Raw genomic sequence first — 15,661 nt, forward strand, 5'->3', positions numbered from 1 at the left:
GGCCTGTGATGTGGGTGCTCAGGTCTTCCCTGAGTGCCACGTGCTGGGGACCAGCCCCCTCCCCCTGGGCGCCTCGCATCTGGGTCTTGGCTCCCCACCTCTGCTCCTCAGGAAAGCTTCCTCCCACTTCTCCGTTCTCCACCCCTTCCTTGCAGTCATGCCTCCTAAGACTCCTACTGTCCTGTCCCGGCACCTCCTTCTCCCCTCTCTGCCCGGCTCCTCTCTCAGCACCCGCAGTTTCTGTACCTCTGTGACACTTAACACAGTTGTAAGTACCTGCACCTTTATTGTCTTTTACTGGACTGAAAGTTTGTTGAATACAGAAAAATTTTGAGGTATTGCACCTTGTTCATAGCCCAGTGTTTGTTAAGTGATTCAAACGAGGTGTATGTAGTATTAGGAATTTTTTTTTAAAGTTCTCTAAGAATTTCCGTATCATAGTTGAAGTGTAGAAATTTTCCACCATGTGAGTTTCGATAGAGGCCCGCCACTTTAGTCCAGATGTTCAAAAGATACAGGGAGGTTCTCGAGGCCAGTGTTTCCTGCAGTGAGGTGTGGGTGATGCTTCCAGGTATAGCGGCTGCAGGATAAGCAGCACAGACAGGAATGGCACTGCTCTGAAAAGGAGGGTGGCTATTTGGAGAATTAGAACTTACATCTTAGGAGATAGTTCCCTGAATACGTTTTCTTATGTACAGAGTTGATTGCAGACGTAGATAATTCTGATTCTGGAGCATGGGAGGACCTTGTTAAGATTGTTCTCTTCCCTTTCCTGCGGCGTGGAAACCCATGACTGGATAGCAGTAAGTCTTTAGCTCATTCCGGAAGTTAAACACAATTTGTTTCAATACTGTCCTAGTTTTTTATTGAAACACTCATGGGCTTACTCATCCAGACTCTTGTGAAGAGCCAGCAGATCAGAAACCCATGTGTGGGGCTGAGAAATTGTAATGGAAATTCTGTTGATAACCTTCTAAAAACTAGACTTTACTTAGCAGTAATACAAAAGCAGTCCAAAGGTAGTTTATTCAGTCATATTTAAACATAATTGTACAGATATGAGGCTAATGCAGTTTGTCAGTTTTACTAGTGAGAAGTATGGCGTTTTTAACATCCTGGAATACGCTTGAGAGCTGTGAGGGGTACACCTGAGATCTGCGTTCACTGACTTGCTGGTTCATTCGTTGTACATTTAGAGCATCTGTTAAGTGTCAGGATTGTCCTTCACACTGAGGGTGCATGGTGGACAAAGCAGTGGAAGATCCTCCTGCCTCCTTGCATGGGAAAAGACAGTAAATTAGGTAGGGCGGTGGGGTGGTGAGTGGCCGGGTGGGGCATGTGGGCCTGGCGCCTGCAGTGTTAAGTAGGGTGTCAGGGAAGGCAGCACAGGAAGAACAAGGAGCAGAGACCCAGAGGCAGTGAGAGAACAAAGCTGTGCATGGCATCTGGGTGCGAGTCTCCCAGGCAGAGGGAGCAGCAGGTGTCAAGGCCCTGGAGCTCCCTGTTTTTGTTTTAGCTGATTCCATTAAAACAAAATATGCTTTCATAATCAGTTGGACCCAAATATTAGCTAGAATCTGGCCACAAAGTCACAATTTTTGAATGGTCTTGGGATTCACGTATTTGTCCTCGGAATTCTAGGACTGGCATGTTGTCGTAATTTGATTTCGTCTCATTCAGATGCTCTTGAAAGTGGAGCCATCCTCTTAGTCTCAGATGCTGGGTGATTCACGTATGTCGGGCGGGTTTCACACCTGATTTTAAGTAATAGCAACTTAAAGCATGATTTCTCATCTTCAGTTTGGAATAGTTTCACCTTTTCCACTGAATAGCCCGGGAGTTCTTCAGAATTAGGGGTTCTGGGCACCTGGGCAGCAGTGTCTTTGGCGTCTGGTTGTCGTCTGCTCAGTCTAGGGCCAGTTTGGACCTGTACTACCTTGGACAGATATCTTAGTCTTACTTCTCCCTGCAGGGCCGGATGCAGTGTGTTCAGACCTTCCATTTGTAAGAATGCACATTCTGTGAGCCATTGTAGACTTGGTAATCTAGATTTCTTACAGCATTTTAAATTAATAGAGTCACTCTAAGCTGGAGAAGCAACTCTGTAAATGTCTTTTAAAAAGCTGTGATGACATGTGCAGAAGGTAGTGAAATAAACCAAATTGTCATGTTTTTTTCCTCCGTATGTATTTTTTTTTAGCTAATTTTTTTTAATTGTGGTATAATCAGTTTACAGTGTGTCAATTTCCGGTGTACAGCATAATGTTTCAGTCATACATGTACATGTATAATTGTTTTCATATTCTTTTTCTTTATAGGTTGCTGTGAGATAATGAATATAGTTCCGTGTTATATAGAAGAAACTTGTTGTTTATCTATTTTATATATGATAGTATCTGCAAATCTCAAACTCCCAGTTTATCCCTTCCCACCCCCAAGCCCCCTGGTGACCATAAGTTTGTTTTCTGTCTGTGAGTCTGTTTGTCTTGTAAATAAGTTCATTTGTGTCATTTTTTTTAAATATTCCACATATAAGTGATATCATATGGTATTTGTCTTTCTCTTTCTGGTTTCACTTAGAATGAGGATCTCCAGGTCCATCCATGCTGCTGCAAATGGCATCTTACTCTTTTTTATGGCTGAGTAGTATTCCATTGTATAAATATACCACCACTTGTTTATCCAGTCATCTGCCGATGGACATTCTATATATTTTAAACTTTTTCTGAGTGTTTCATGTACTGGAGAAGAATAGTAACGCTCTTGGGTCATGTCAGCTGCTGCTCCTCCTTGGGGGGTCACAGTACAGGCTTTTGGTAGATGACACGTTAGTAAAGGGCCTTCCAGCCCCTCCTTGACTGGAACAATGGAAACTCTTTTCTCCCTTTCACTGCTGAGGTCTCATGGTGACACAGGGAAGAAACCTTTCCACTTCTAGATGTAGGCCATGTGCAGTTTAGAAGAAGGTGTGCCGGGCTGGTCTTCAGCCCTCACTCCTGAGGCTGGGGGTTTTTGTGCTGCCGGTTTGGGAGAGTAAATGTTTAAGCCTCGCTCTCAGGTGGGGCCGGTTAAGTGCTGACCACATCAGTGCCTCTTCCTCTGCTTCCTGGTCTGGCCCTCCCCTCTCGGTCTCTGTTGTATTCAGGGTTCCCTTAGATTGCATGAAACCGAAGGTCGCTCTGGTCAGCTCGATCTAGATAGAACTGCCACCCTGGCCCTTGTTGCTGTGGGGCCACATCCCTGAGCCTCTCTCTTCGGCAGGCCCACCTCCCCTGGAGGTTCTGTCCTTCGGTGATTCCTGCCTTGGCCCGGCTCTTCCTCCTGGCAGCCTTTAATGAGTCCAGGCTGATTTTGCTTTGTATTTTGTTCCCGTTTCTCAGAAGTGGACCAGATCATGTTTTTATGCTAGGGTTTGTTGTGGGCCCCTGGTCATGGCTGTGATGGGCTGTCCATTCACCATGAGTCTGCTATCCGTTCTGAGCATGGGAGAGGGCAGGGCCTGGGGTCAGGACTGGGAGACTGTGGGGACACTTTCACCGATGAAGGCCACCTTGCAGGCAGGCTTGGAGATGCATTGTTGGGACAGTGCACTTATGTTTAGTTATGTGTAAAAAATTCACATGTGTGGTATGAGGTTGGAAGTGAGTGGCTTCGAGGCAGAACACCTAATTTTATTTAAATATATCTTGACAGAGGAAAGTTTTGAGGCATATGTCAAATTCTAGACCAGAGCTTTTTATTTACCACTTTTCTAAATTTCTGATTAGGACATCAAAACAGATTATGAAGTCTGAGTTTCAACTAAAAGTTAACCCCAAGGCAACCCTTCAGGCTTTCTCTCTAACACCCTTTCCCCCTGAGCGAGGTCCTATATGGCATTTACTGGAAACTAGCTTGTCTGAGGATGTGGCTTCAGAGCACCAGTTGGACTAGGGATCTGGTCATTCTTCCGGCCTTGCTGCAAATTCACTGTGTGACCCCGAGAGTCTCTTGTCCTCCTCTGATTTGTAAAATGAGAGTTTTAGGTGGGATTAAAGGTTGCAGGCTGGGCCTGGCAGCTGCCTGTGGGCGGGAACTGTCAGCAGGCCAGGTAGGAGGAAAGCCTTGCACGCTCCCAGCCTGAAAGTATGGGGCCTGGAGGAGGAGAATGGGAAATGCTGGGTGGGGCCTGGAGGGCTGGGTGGAGGGTTCTGATCTTTTAAGAGCACTTAGAGACACTTGAAGGGCTTGGAAAAGCAGGGAGGATCTCTGTGGCTGTGGTGAGGATCCTCGTGTGCTGGGTAACTGGATACAGGGAGACAGGCAGAAGGCTCCTCGATAACCCAGGTGAGAGGTGGCTGTGGAGATGGAGAATGAGGTGGAGAATGAGGTGGAGCCTGTGGGAGGACCAAAGCAAATTCTTAGGAGTCCGACCTCGGAGACCATTTCCCCTGTGATAGGAGATACGGCAGAAGGGCTGGATCTGGGGACAGGTCTTCATTCCCTCCGTGAATTTGCATGTGTATCACCACGTGGTGTGGGGCGTGGCTCCTAGGGAGAGCCGATGTTGCCACATGTCCGTCATGGGTGTCCCCCGCATCCCACAGGTGCCTGCTGAGTGAGTTCCCGCCTGTCAGGCTCTGTTCTGGACACACATAGAGGGTCTCGTCCGTCCCTCTGACAACATCGGTTTTTATCTTGTTAAGATGGGAGCATTGGAGCATTTTGAGCAGAAGAGTAGTGTTCTAAAGGAGTTCCTCCACATGCATCATGGATGTAAGACGCAGGGGCCGAGGCAGGAAGACCAGTTGGTGGCCTGGTGTCAAGCATGGGCAGGCATGTGAGCCTGCGGTGCACCTCCTTGATTTTTGCCCATGGGATGTAGTGGGTAAGGGTGTGGAGAACTGAGGTCCCGGATGTGCCTCAGAGCCTGGAGCTTCCTCACGTTGGGCGGGGCCTGCCGCCCTCTCCGCAGTGGGCACCCTGGGTGCTCCGGCTCACTGTTGCCACAGAGGCCAAGGCATGTCAGTTTGGGTTTGGACAACTTGGGCTTAGAGTCCCTGAGACGTCCAAGGGGAGATGAAGATGAGACAGTTGTATTGTAGACACTTGAACCCCCAAATCGGCTCCTGGGAATTGTGTGTGTGTTGATGGTAGTGGACATGATGGCGGCCGGGCTGCATGGAGTGAGCAGAGCCTAAGAACAGGACCTCAGGGTTCTCCAGCATTCTGAAGCTGCAACCTCCTTTATGGTATTAATGCTTATATCTAAACTGTGGCAGTAAATTTGAACAGAGGAGATTTCAAATGCACAGCATTTTTTTATTGTATAAATTAATCATTTTGCATTAATTTAAAAGCCAACATTAAAATCAGAGGCAACATTAACTCAACAATTAATTCTGGTTACCAGAGAGTTATTTGTGTGGGAAGTAGGCCTTCGCCCTACTGGAAGCTTTGAGAAGCTGAGTGACAACTTTAAAAACCATAGAGAGTAAATAAAAGCTTCCTAACCCTTTGGTTCATGACCCACCTTTGGGAAAGGAGGCCTGAGGTCCTCCCCACCCCACTCCCCATCCGGTGGTCCACACTCCTCTAATGCCCCCTGCTCAGGCCCTGGGCTAGAGACAGCTAGCCCATCGTGGGGAGGGGGGAGGGAGCAGGGACAGCGTGTCATTGTGGGACAGGGAACCGCAGCAGCCACCTCCCAGGTAAGAGAAGCAGGGGTTGATGCCGAGCCAGTGACTAGAATCTGGTCAGTGGCAGTGTGTGCAGAGGTGTGGTGACCAAAACTCACCAAGGGATGTCCAAAGCTTGGCTCTCATGTGGAAGTAGTTTAAAGGGTGCAGATTTATTCATTGAGCAAACCTTCACTGGGGGTTTCGATGTGTCAGGTACACGCTGGAGGCTGGGGTCGTAGCATTGGAATACACCACGTGTTGCTGGGCCTGGTCAGGTTGCAAGGAGGTGTCACGTGGAGTGGTTTGCTTTAGGGGAGTTGGAACAGCAATGCGAGAAGCAGCAGTCCAGGACTGTAATAGAAGAGAGGTCAGGAACTAGTTAATGGAGCTCTTCTAGTGTTAATTCACGGTATGGTCACTACTTGCTGAGTTGCTCTGCTGAGAACCCAGTTATTAATAAGTATTAACGTTAGGTGACGTTTATATAGCACCTGCTCTGTGTCAGGCACTGTTCTAACTGTTTATGTTGTGTGGGGTTTTTGTTTGTTTGTTTTTTTCCTCAGTAATCTGAAGAGGAGGTGCTGTCACCCCATTTTATGTTGAGGAAACAGCCGTGGAAAGGCTGAGGGCTTGTTCAAGGCTAGCTGCACAGATCGGAGTGAGAGGCCTGAACTTTTGGTGAAGAGGCTCGGGGAAGGAAGTACCGTAGCAGGTGTTGGGCCACCTAGGATGCTGATGCATCGATTCTCCGACCAGTCTTTGTGGTTTGGAGTTTCCATACGTAATTCACACAGCATTTTTGATATGGTCACTTGAGTTTTATTAGACTTCTTTGTATAGGTGTTGATCCCAAAGTTACATTACCCAAGGTTTCTAGTTGACAAGAGGACTAAAATACCTCAAAGTTTTGAGAATATTTTGGAGTCCATGTAGTATTTATTAGAAATGTTCTTTATTGGTACCATACCATTCTCAGTTTTGCAAAGGCATGAATTTGAACAGAGAAGGTCTTGAAGTAAGTGCAGTGCGTGGTTAGTGGCAGAATTTATTTTGATCTTATGTATTTCTTAAAGGTCTGATGAGGTCATTTGAATGTTTTAGCTATTTGTCATAGCAGGTATGTGTCCATTGAGAATGTCAGGAGTCTGCTGGACAAATAAACTGACTTCACATCTTACATAGTGAAACAGTGGTGGAAATGAATTTCAACCATGGCTTTGGGGAATGTGTGGTAGTTTGAGGTTGATGAGAGATTAATGATCTTAGAAGGACTCGGTAAATGTTAATTGCTATCATGTGCCGTTTACAACTTGAAGACATTTCTGATGTTAGAGTATTTAATCTTTAACCCCATTAAGTAAGCATATTATTAGTGCTCAGCAATATTCTTTTCCTTAAAGGATAATCAACTGTTAAACTTTCTAGGCCTGGAACTTAAAAAAAAAAAAAGTCTTTTAATTAATTTATTTTCATTTTAAAATTAAACAATTTTTTCCATTTTTCAGCTTTATTAGGTAGAATTGCTACAGTTTGGCTGCATATATACAATGTATTACATGTAAATACATATACACAGTATACTGCACATATTTTAAAATTTACTTATAGGTACTGTTCATTGTTTCTAAGAATGTTTAGAGCTTTAGCTTTTTAAACTTACATAGTTATCAAAGGAATAAAGCAAACCACAAAGTAAGAATTAATTGAAAAAGATAGCTACACCCCAATATTAACAGCAACATTATTTATAACTGCCAAGACATGGAAGCATCCTAAGTGCACATCAGCAGATGAATGGATAAAGAAGATACAGCACATACATGTGATGGAATACAACTCACCCACAAGGAGGAGATTTTGCCATTTGCGGCCCTTTGTTTACTTTTTTTTTTCACTTCAAAAAGCAGAGTTTTATAACTGGCATAAACATTTCCATTGCATCAAAAACAACAAAATACCTAGAAATAAACTTAACCAAGGAGGTTACCTACACTCTGAAAACTGTAAAACACTGATAAAGGAAATCAAAGATGATACAAAGAAATGGAAAGATAACCTGTGCTCTTGGATTGGAAGAACCAGCATTATCAAAATGGCTGAGCTGCCCAAAGCCATCCACAGATCCGACGCAACCTCTGTCAAAATATGACATTTTTCACAGAACTAGAACAAGCAATTCCAAAATTTATACGGAACCATGAAAGACCCCGAACTGCCAAAGCAATCTTTTGTAGATCTCTTTTTCTTTTTCTCTTCTTTTTGTTCTCTTTTCTTATGGTTTGATGACTAGCGAAGGTCCTTTAACATTTGTTGCAAAGCTGGCTTGGTGGTGCTGAAATCTTCTAGCTTTCGTTTATCTGTGAAGCTTTTGATTTCTCCGTCAAGTCTGAACAAGAGCCTTGCTGGATAGAGTGTTCTTGATTGTAGATTTTTCCCTTTCATCACTTTAAATAAATTTTGCCACTCCCTTCTGGCCTCTAGAGTTTCTGCTGAAAAATCAGCTGATAACCTTATGGGAGTTCCCTTGGATGTCATTTGTTGCTTTTCTCTTGCTAATTTTAATACTTTCTCCTCATCCTTATTTGTCCATTTGATGACTGTGTGCCTTGGTGTGCTCCTCTTTGGGCTGATCCTGTGTGATACTTTCTGCGCTTCCAGGACGTGGGTGCCTGTTTCCTTTCCCAAGTGGGGGCAGTTTTCGGTTATTATCTCTCCAAAAATTTCCTCAGGTCCTTTCTCCCTCCTTCTCTTCCTGGGACCCTGTAATGCGAATATTAGTGCACTTCATGTTGTCCCAGAGTGCTCTTAAACGATCCTTATTCCTTTCATTCTTCTTTCTTTTTTCTGTTCTGCAGTAGTGATTTCCACTTATCTGTCTTCTAGCTCACTGATCCGTTCTTCTGCCCCATTCAGTCTGTTCTTGGTTCCTTCTGGTGTATTGTTTATTTCAGCGATTTTATTCTTCAACTCTGTTTGGGTATTCTTTATATTTTCCAACTCTGCTAAAAACTTCACTCTGTGCTTCTGTACTCCTCTTGAGTTCTCTGAACATCTTCACCATCATTACTTCAAACTCTTTCTCAGATAAATTGCCTGTCTCCTCATCACTTAGTTCTTCTTCTTAACCTTGGTCTGGGAGTACTCCTCTGCCACCTCATATTGTTTATCTTTCAATGTGTATTTTTAGGTAGGTTAGTTAGCGTTTCTCGACCTTGGAGAGGTGGCCCTCTGTGGGAGACGTCCTGTGCGTCCCTGCAGTACACTCCTCTCTTGTCAGACAAGGGCCAGGGTCCAGCAGGTCCCAGGTTAGAGCCTGGCCTGTGTTTGTGGATTCCTTCCACAGGCTTTGGGCTTGTTGTTTTCTTATTTCTGGTATCTGCTCCCTGGTGGATGAGGCTGGACCAGAGGCCTTTGTGGCTCAGGGGGTCTGCTGCTGGGTGGGGCTGTGCTCCCACCCAGTGTGCTGTTTGGTCTGAGGCTTCCCCACAGGCTGTTGGGTGGCGCTTGGTCTTGGTGCTAATGATCCAGTCGAGATGTCAGCCTCCAGGAAAGCTCATGTAGATGAACATCCCAGAATGTCTGCCACCAGCTTCTATGTCCCCTGAGTGAGCTGCAGCCGTCCATCCCATACGTCCCCAGGAGACCCTCCAAAACCAGCAGGCAGGCCTGTCCCAGGTTCCTGTGAAATCGCTGCCTCTGCCCTTGGACCTGGCGCACGTGAGGTTCTGTGTATGCTTCCCAAGAGAATGAAGTCACTGTTTCCCCAGTCCCGTGGGGCTCTCAGAGCCAAGCCCCGCTGGCCTTCATAACCACATGTCCTGGGGGCTCCTCCTCCTCCCAATGCTGGAACCCTGGGCTGGGGAGCCTGACGGTCGCCCACCTGGGGGGTATGGGGCCCAGTTATTTCACGAACACGCCCCTCCTGCCGTCCTGCTGTGGTCCCCTCTTTGTGTTTCCAGTTGAAGACGATCTTCTTTACTAGGTTCCAGTCTTTTCTCGATGGTTGTCTAGCAGTCAGTTGTGGTTTTGTTGTAGTCACGAGGCAGGGTGAGCTTGTGGTCCTACCACTCTGCCATCTTGACCGGAAATCTAAAAAAAATTTTATACAATGATTGAAGGTTACTTTCCATGTACAGACGTTACAGAACACTGCTGTACTCCCCATGTGCACAGACATCCTGGAGCCTGTGTTACACCCAGTAGCTTGTACCCCTCACTCTCCACTGGTAACCACTTTTGTTCTCTGTATCTGTGAGTCTGCTGCTTTTTTGTTATATTCACTAGTTAGTTGTATTTTTAGTTTTTTATTGATTTTTTTCCAGACAAATTTAACAGGTTTATTTATAATTGCTGTTAAGTTGAACGCTGAAACTTGTTCACTGAAACATTTTGACTTGCATTAATGCTTTATGTCCCCACATTTATATTAAAGATTCACACACAAATGAAAATGGGAAAACTACCAATATCTGATTTCTGTCCCATTTTTCCACTTAGATACCTTTTGACCCCATGGGAAAAAAGTATCGAACGTTCAGAACTACCGGTAACAGGAAGAAGATAATTTTTTTTTAAAGAATGAAATGCTTCCCATCATAGTCGATTCTTCAGCTCGTTCTGCACGTGTGCGGCGTGCTAGCTGCACGTCTTCGGGCGCAGTTGTCACGCGTCTGGCATGGATAGTAAGCACGCAGGGTGGTGTCTGCAGAAAGGCCCAGCAGCTCTCTAGGCCTCCGGTGTCCCCCGCAGAGCGCTCACCAGTAGCTGCAGGTCTGCTTTGAAGTCCTGAGCAGCTTCCTGCACCAGACCCAGGAAGGGAAGTTTGTGAACCCCAGGTTCAGTGGACTTCTGGTAGCGGGTGGTTTCACAGAGTGCTGCGGGGCCCGGCCTGCGGTGCCCGGCTTTCCGCACCGCTCCCCGGCAGGGCGCACGCTTGCTGGCCGCTTTTGTGCCACTTCTTCTAGGTGCTTTTCCACCGCTTTGCAGGCCGTCTGGTTTGTATGAGCCACGGTATAGGGACCTCCTTGCTGTTCACTCAGCGAACATTCACTTAACGCATGCTCTTTGCCAGTTACTGCAGTTGTTCCTGGAGTTCAGTGATCTCTGTCCTCTCACACTAATTATTCGTGGGACTGTAATTACAGATTTATTGCTTCTTTGTTACAATATTTGAGAGAACCTTGAATACTGAGGTGAATTGGATTATGAAATACATGCTTTCAGTTTTTATAAATCTTATATTTCATTTCTCTTTTGTTTTTAGGTTTATATGGCCTGTACAATTTGTGTCCTTTAAAATGTAGGTTTTTGTTTGTTTTTTGGTAACAATGTTTGGTCAGTTTTGTGTTTCATAGAGCTTAACAAAAGAAGCATTCAGTGGAGTTTAAATTTCAACATACATCAAACAGTTAAGCCTTATTTGAATTTGTCATTTATGTTTTTGTTCACTTGGTTTGCTACAGATTGATAGGTGCCCTGTTTGATGATTGGCAAATTCTGTTAATTTTGATCCGGAGACTTTACTGGTTTTTGCATTATGTTTTTCAACATGTTTATTTTCATACTGAGTCATGGCTTTTGTGTCTTCATTAAAATTTTATCTCCTACTGACCTTTCCTACTTATAATATTTTTCTAATTTTAAGATTGCTACCCATGCATTTAATTGCATTTACCTGCTTTATTTTGCACGTTTAAAATTTTTGTCATTTTAATAACAAGTAGCTGCCATTTTGACTTAATGATTACTACGTGCCACGTCCTCTTTTAAGCACTTTACTTGTAATATCTCGTTTGATTTTGTGGCAGTCCTCTGAGTGGATTTTTAAAAAGTCCTCCAATTGTAAATGAGGAAACTGAGGCTTGAGGGTAAATGGCTTGCTTAAGGATAAGCAGTGAGTCCCTTTCAACCGCTGTTGTATTTTATTTTGAGTATATACTTTCTAAGTAGCCGTAGGGTTCAGTGTTCTAAAAAGCAAACAAACTTAATATTTTTTAATATCTTATGGGGTTTCTGTTTCTCAGAGGGGAAAAAAGAGTCCTCTAGAGATTGAGTGACTCCTCGAAGTTATGTAGCTTGTTAGGAGATGGAGTTGGGGTTCAAACCCAGACATTCTGTCTGGCTCCAGAACCCCAGGCTCTTCTGCCAAACACTGTCTTTGTGCAATTTCTCCTTTTAGTTACTACTGACCAGTTCATCCATTTGTGTTAGTCTGCCCTTGACAGTGAGTGGTGCTGGTAAAGACACGAAGGCATTCTGTTCGTTTGTGCCCATTAATTCCATCATATTCTTGATACATGTTTTGGCATATTTTATTTAGAAGCATGTGTATGTATACAAACAGAATCATAGCTGACTAAATTTTGTTTGGTTAGGGAATATGGTTCAGGGTAATTTATTAATTTTTCTTCATTCTGTTTCATGATATAAATTCAGATGGTGGAAGAAATTTATCAGCATTAATGTTACTACTCTTGGAAGACATGTCAATAGTCAATATTTTGGAGGAAAGTTTAGTTTAGAAATAAATATTTTTTTAAATACGTACTTTTTGAGATTGACTACCTGTTTCATGTTCTCTTTATCCGTAACTGTCAACATATCTGGTCACTGTTTTTCTTTGTTTCATTTCATTTTTTTCAATCCTGTTGGTTCAGAGGCATTAGGAGTCCAGACGGTCAGGCTACCTTCTGGTATACTGAAACTGTTATCACCTGGTGCCGGTATTCAGCTCTTGGTTACTAAGACTTCTAACCTATCAGAACCAGAGCTGTGGGGATGGGAAGGAAAAACTTCCTGGATTGGTTGGTCCTTAGGTGTAAGTGAGCTGCGTCCCTCCCTTGGACCCTTCTTTCCTGGACAGAGGAGAGCATCGCCATCTACTGGTCATCTGTGCAGAGCATATACAGCTGCAGCTTATGGGTCAGCTCCTTAATCCTAAAGGTCTCCTTTTGGTGTGGTGAGCAGGCCATTCCACCGTTCTCTGGAGCCAGTTGCTTCTGAGTGAAGGAGTATGTCACAAGATGAGTGAGTCCAATGACCGTGGACCCATCACCTGACTTTTGTCATAGAACAGCTCCTTCGTCAATGTTATGTCCTAACAGTGGATAAGGCGTACAGTAAGTCCAGAGATGGTGACGTTGGGGAACAGACATAGTGTATCAGTCTGGGTCCAATCAGGAGACAAAATCATATACTAGTACACAAGGGATGTTTAATATAATAAGGAATTATTAAGCTATGCTAAAATAACTGTAAACTGGAAAAAGAATGCTAAACTCTTGGGCGCAAGGATAGTACCCAGAGAAGGACACATTTGGAGGGGACCACTCCCCAGGCTGGAGTTCATACCTTGTTGGAGCCAATGTGGTTGCAACTGGAGTGCCTGGGCCAGAGCTAGTCCACCGTCACTGCGCAGGTGAGCTGAGGCTGTTGGTGGGGCCTGCAGAGGGAGTCAGGGCACCCCTGTAGGTGTGAGTCCTAGGAGTGTGTAGTCTGTGTTGAGGGGGAAGGGTGGGAAATGCACTTCTAGGGCTTGGATGAGCCATTGTTGATGGGCAGGTGGACAGAAGGAACCAGGGCACCAGTGCTGGAGCCGATTGCTGGCATAGTAGCCCCCTTCTACTGGAACTTGTCTGTCTGTCACTTGGGCTGGGGAAGCTCTGTGTGTGTCAGAGGTTGGGTAGCGGGCTCACAAGACAGACCCCTGATGTGTGGAGGCATGGGCTGAGGACAGGGTGCAGGAAGCAGTGTCTGGGACTGCCAGCCACGTGGCTGCTTCTCAAGTCCAGAGCCGGATAGAGCACTGGATACTGGAGATGGATACCTAGCTTCGGAAAGTCCAGGTCGCCCTGGGCGAAGCCCATGTTGCTGAGCAGATTCATCACTCCCATCCTTGCCACCATGTCTCTGTTCATGAACTCACTGAGTAAGAGCTGGTGAAAAGAGGTGGAGAGACACGTGTGGGGCAGGCGGGTCATCGTGTCCACCCAACCATGGGAGCTGCTTCTGCAGTGGGTGTCGTTGTTGAGCATTCACCCAGGACACACGTGTCTTTGTGCTCTGGCCCAGCCTCAGCCCCCTTCTCTGGATCTCTCCATCTCCAGTTATCCCTCCTTGTCCTTTCCAAGTTCCTGACCGTCCAGCCGAACGTGAACTACTGTCAGTGAACCGGTGTAAATCTGCGCCTCTGGCCGTTTCTCCTTCCTGGCCGAGGGTGCACCGGGCACGCTCTGGAACGTCTGCTCGCTGCTGGACCTGCCCTCCCCAGGGGGCCTTCAGGACCCTCTCTGACTGCAGTCAGGCTGCAGCACATCATTTAGGACCATCTGTAAATGGACTCGAAGTTTTCTTCCTTAGTTACTGGTCTGAGGACCGCCCCAAGAGGCCGTGGGTGCAGTTTCTGACGAGGTGGCAGGGCAGCAGCCTGACTGCGGCACACGGGATTTCAGGAACTTGAACAGGTTGTCCTGAAGGGAAGCTCGGGTGCGTCCCACATCACGTAGCTGGCCCCTTCGTGTCTGCTGCCGTCACTTTGAAAACTGCCGGGGGGGATGCATGACAAGTCCGAGCCGCCTGGAGGGCCTTCTGCTTGTTCGTTCAGGGGATAGTGCCCCCCCTGTGAGTGGCACTGTGGAAGGTGGTGATAGAAGGAGTGTGACTGGGACAGTCTCTGGTCCCACAGAGTTTGCAGCCGGTTCTCTGGGGAGAGAGAGACAAGCACACCTAGTGAGGAGGCTTGTGAGAAGAGCAGGGGAGCAGGAGGAGGATGTTACTAATGGGAGAGAATGAGTCAGGTTTTGAAGAGAAGATGATGCATGAGTTACAATGAAAGATGAGGGCTGTCTTCCGGGTGGGTAATGAGAAGAGAAGGCCCCCCAACCCTCCCCAGCTGGTGGGCTGGCAGGGAGGAGTCAGGCTTCCTGGATTTGGATCCTGGCTCTGTGCCGTTAGGTGAGGTCACTTAATGCTCTGGTCCTCAGCGTTCGCAGCTTTACAGGAGGCGGCAGGGCCTCCTCCGGAGCCAGTGTGGCAGGCGGAGGAGGGGGTGGACGTGGAGCACTCTCACAGCCGGCACTCGGCGCGGCGCTGTCTGCACAGCTGTGCGTCTCGCTCTGCCCTGGCTCTTTTGTCGTATTGAAACAGATCCCTCCCCTGCCATTTTTCCAGGGGCCTGAGTGTATCTGGTCTTTGGGTCCATCTCCAGCACCTGGTGGGTCTTCAGTAGATGCTGACTGACCTGCATAGAAGAAGTAGGCAGACAGGAGAAAGATTGTTTTCTAATTTCTCTCAGGATATCCTGGTGATGTGTTTTATTTGCATTTGCCTCTCTGCACTCACTGTAGACCATCAGGTGAGAACAGACCCTTTTGCTTTTTTTTAATTTTAACTTTTTTGAAGTAAAATACTGTATTTTATTGTACACAGACTATATTCAAGCAAACCACCCACTCTGAAAACAGCAGGTTCTGACTTTCCCCAGAGCCCCAGAAGAATATAAATTGGAGCCTCTAGGAGACAGTGCCTTCCCCAGAGCGGGAAGTGTGAGAGAGACTGTGTGTGTGTGCATGTGTGCATGTAACCTTTTGATTCCGGGGGTCCAGCCAGCCTCAGCTGTAGCTGCACACCCTCCTCACCTTAAACCCCAGCTCCAGCTTCTCTGGTCCAGGAGGAGGTCTCAGTCTGGGGCAGGCGTAAACTAGTCACTCAACTTCCATCTTATTCTTTTGCAAAGAATCGCCGAAGGCTTGCCACTTTGTTGGGTAAAAACACTTACAGACGTCGATCTCGTTCTGAATCTGTTTTGGGGCATCTTGATAGTAATTCTTCTCATCCCGGGCCATCGCCTTACAGTCCTCGCCATGGGTCTCCACCATGCAACGAATGTAGTCAGTGAGGTCCCGAGAGAGCATGTTTCCTTTCTTTTCTGGAAGGCTGGCTTCAGCCTCTAGGCCTTTCTCTTAGGAAGGGGCACCACCTTGTTGCGGTCCACAGCCAAACCC

General features: G+C 46.3%; 1 protein-coding gene across 1 annotated transcript in view; it reads left to right on the forward strand.

The window, feature by feature from the left end:
• FAM193A (family with sequence similarity 193 member A) overlaps positions 1-15,661 on the forward strand; it is a 138,287-nt gene that overhangs the window by 15,393 nt on the left and 107,233 nt on the right. The gene's annotated exons all lie outside the window — the stretch shown is intronic.

The sequence above is a fragment of the Camelus ferus genome, chromosome 2, assembly GCF_009834535.1.
Source record: "Camelus ferus isolate YT-003-E chromosome 2, BCGSAC_Cfer_1.0, whole genome shotgun sequence".
NCBI classification, from domain to species: Eukaryota; Metazoa; Chordata; class Mammalia; order Artiodactyla; family Camelidae; genus Camelus; species Camelus ferus.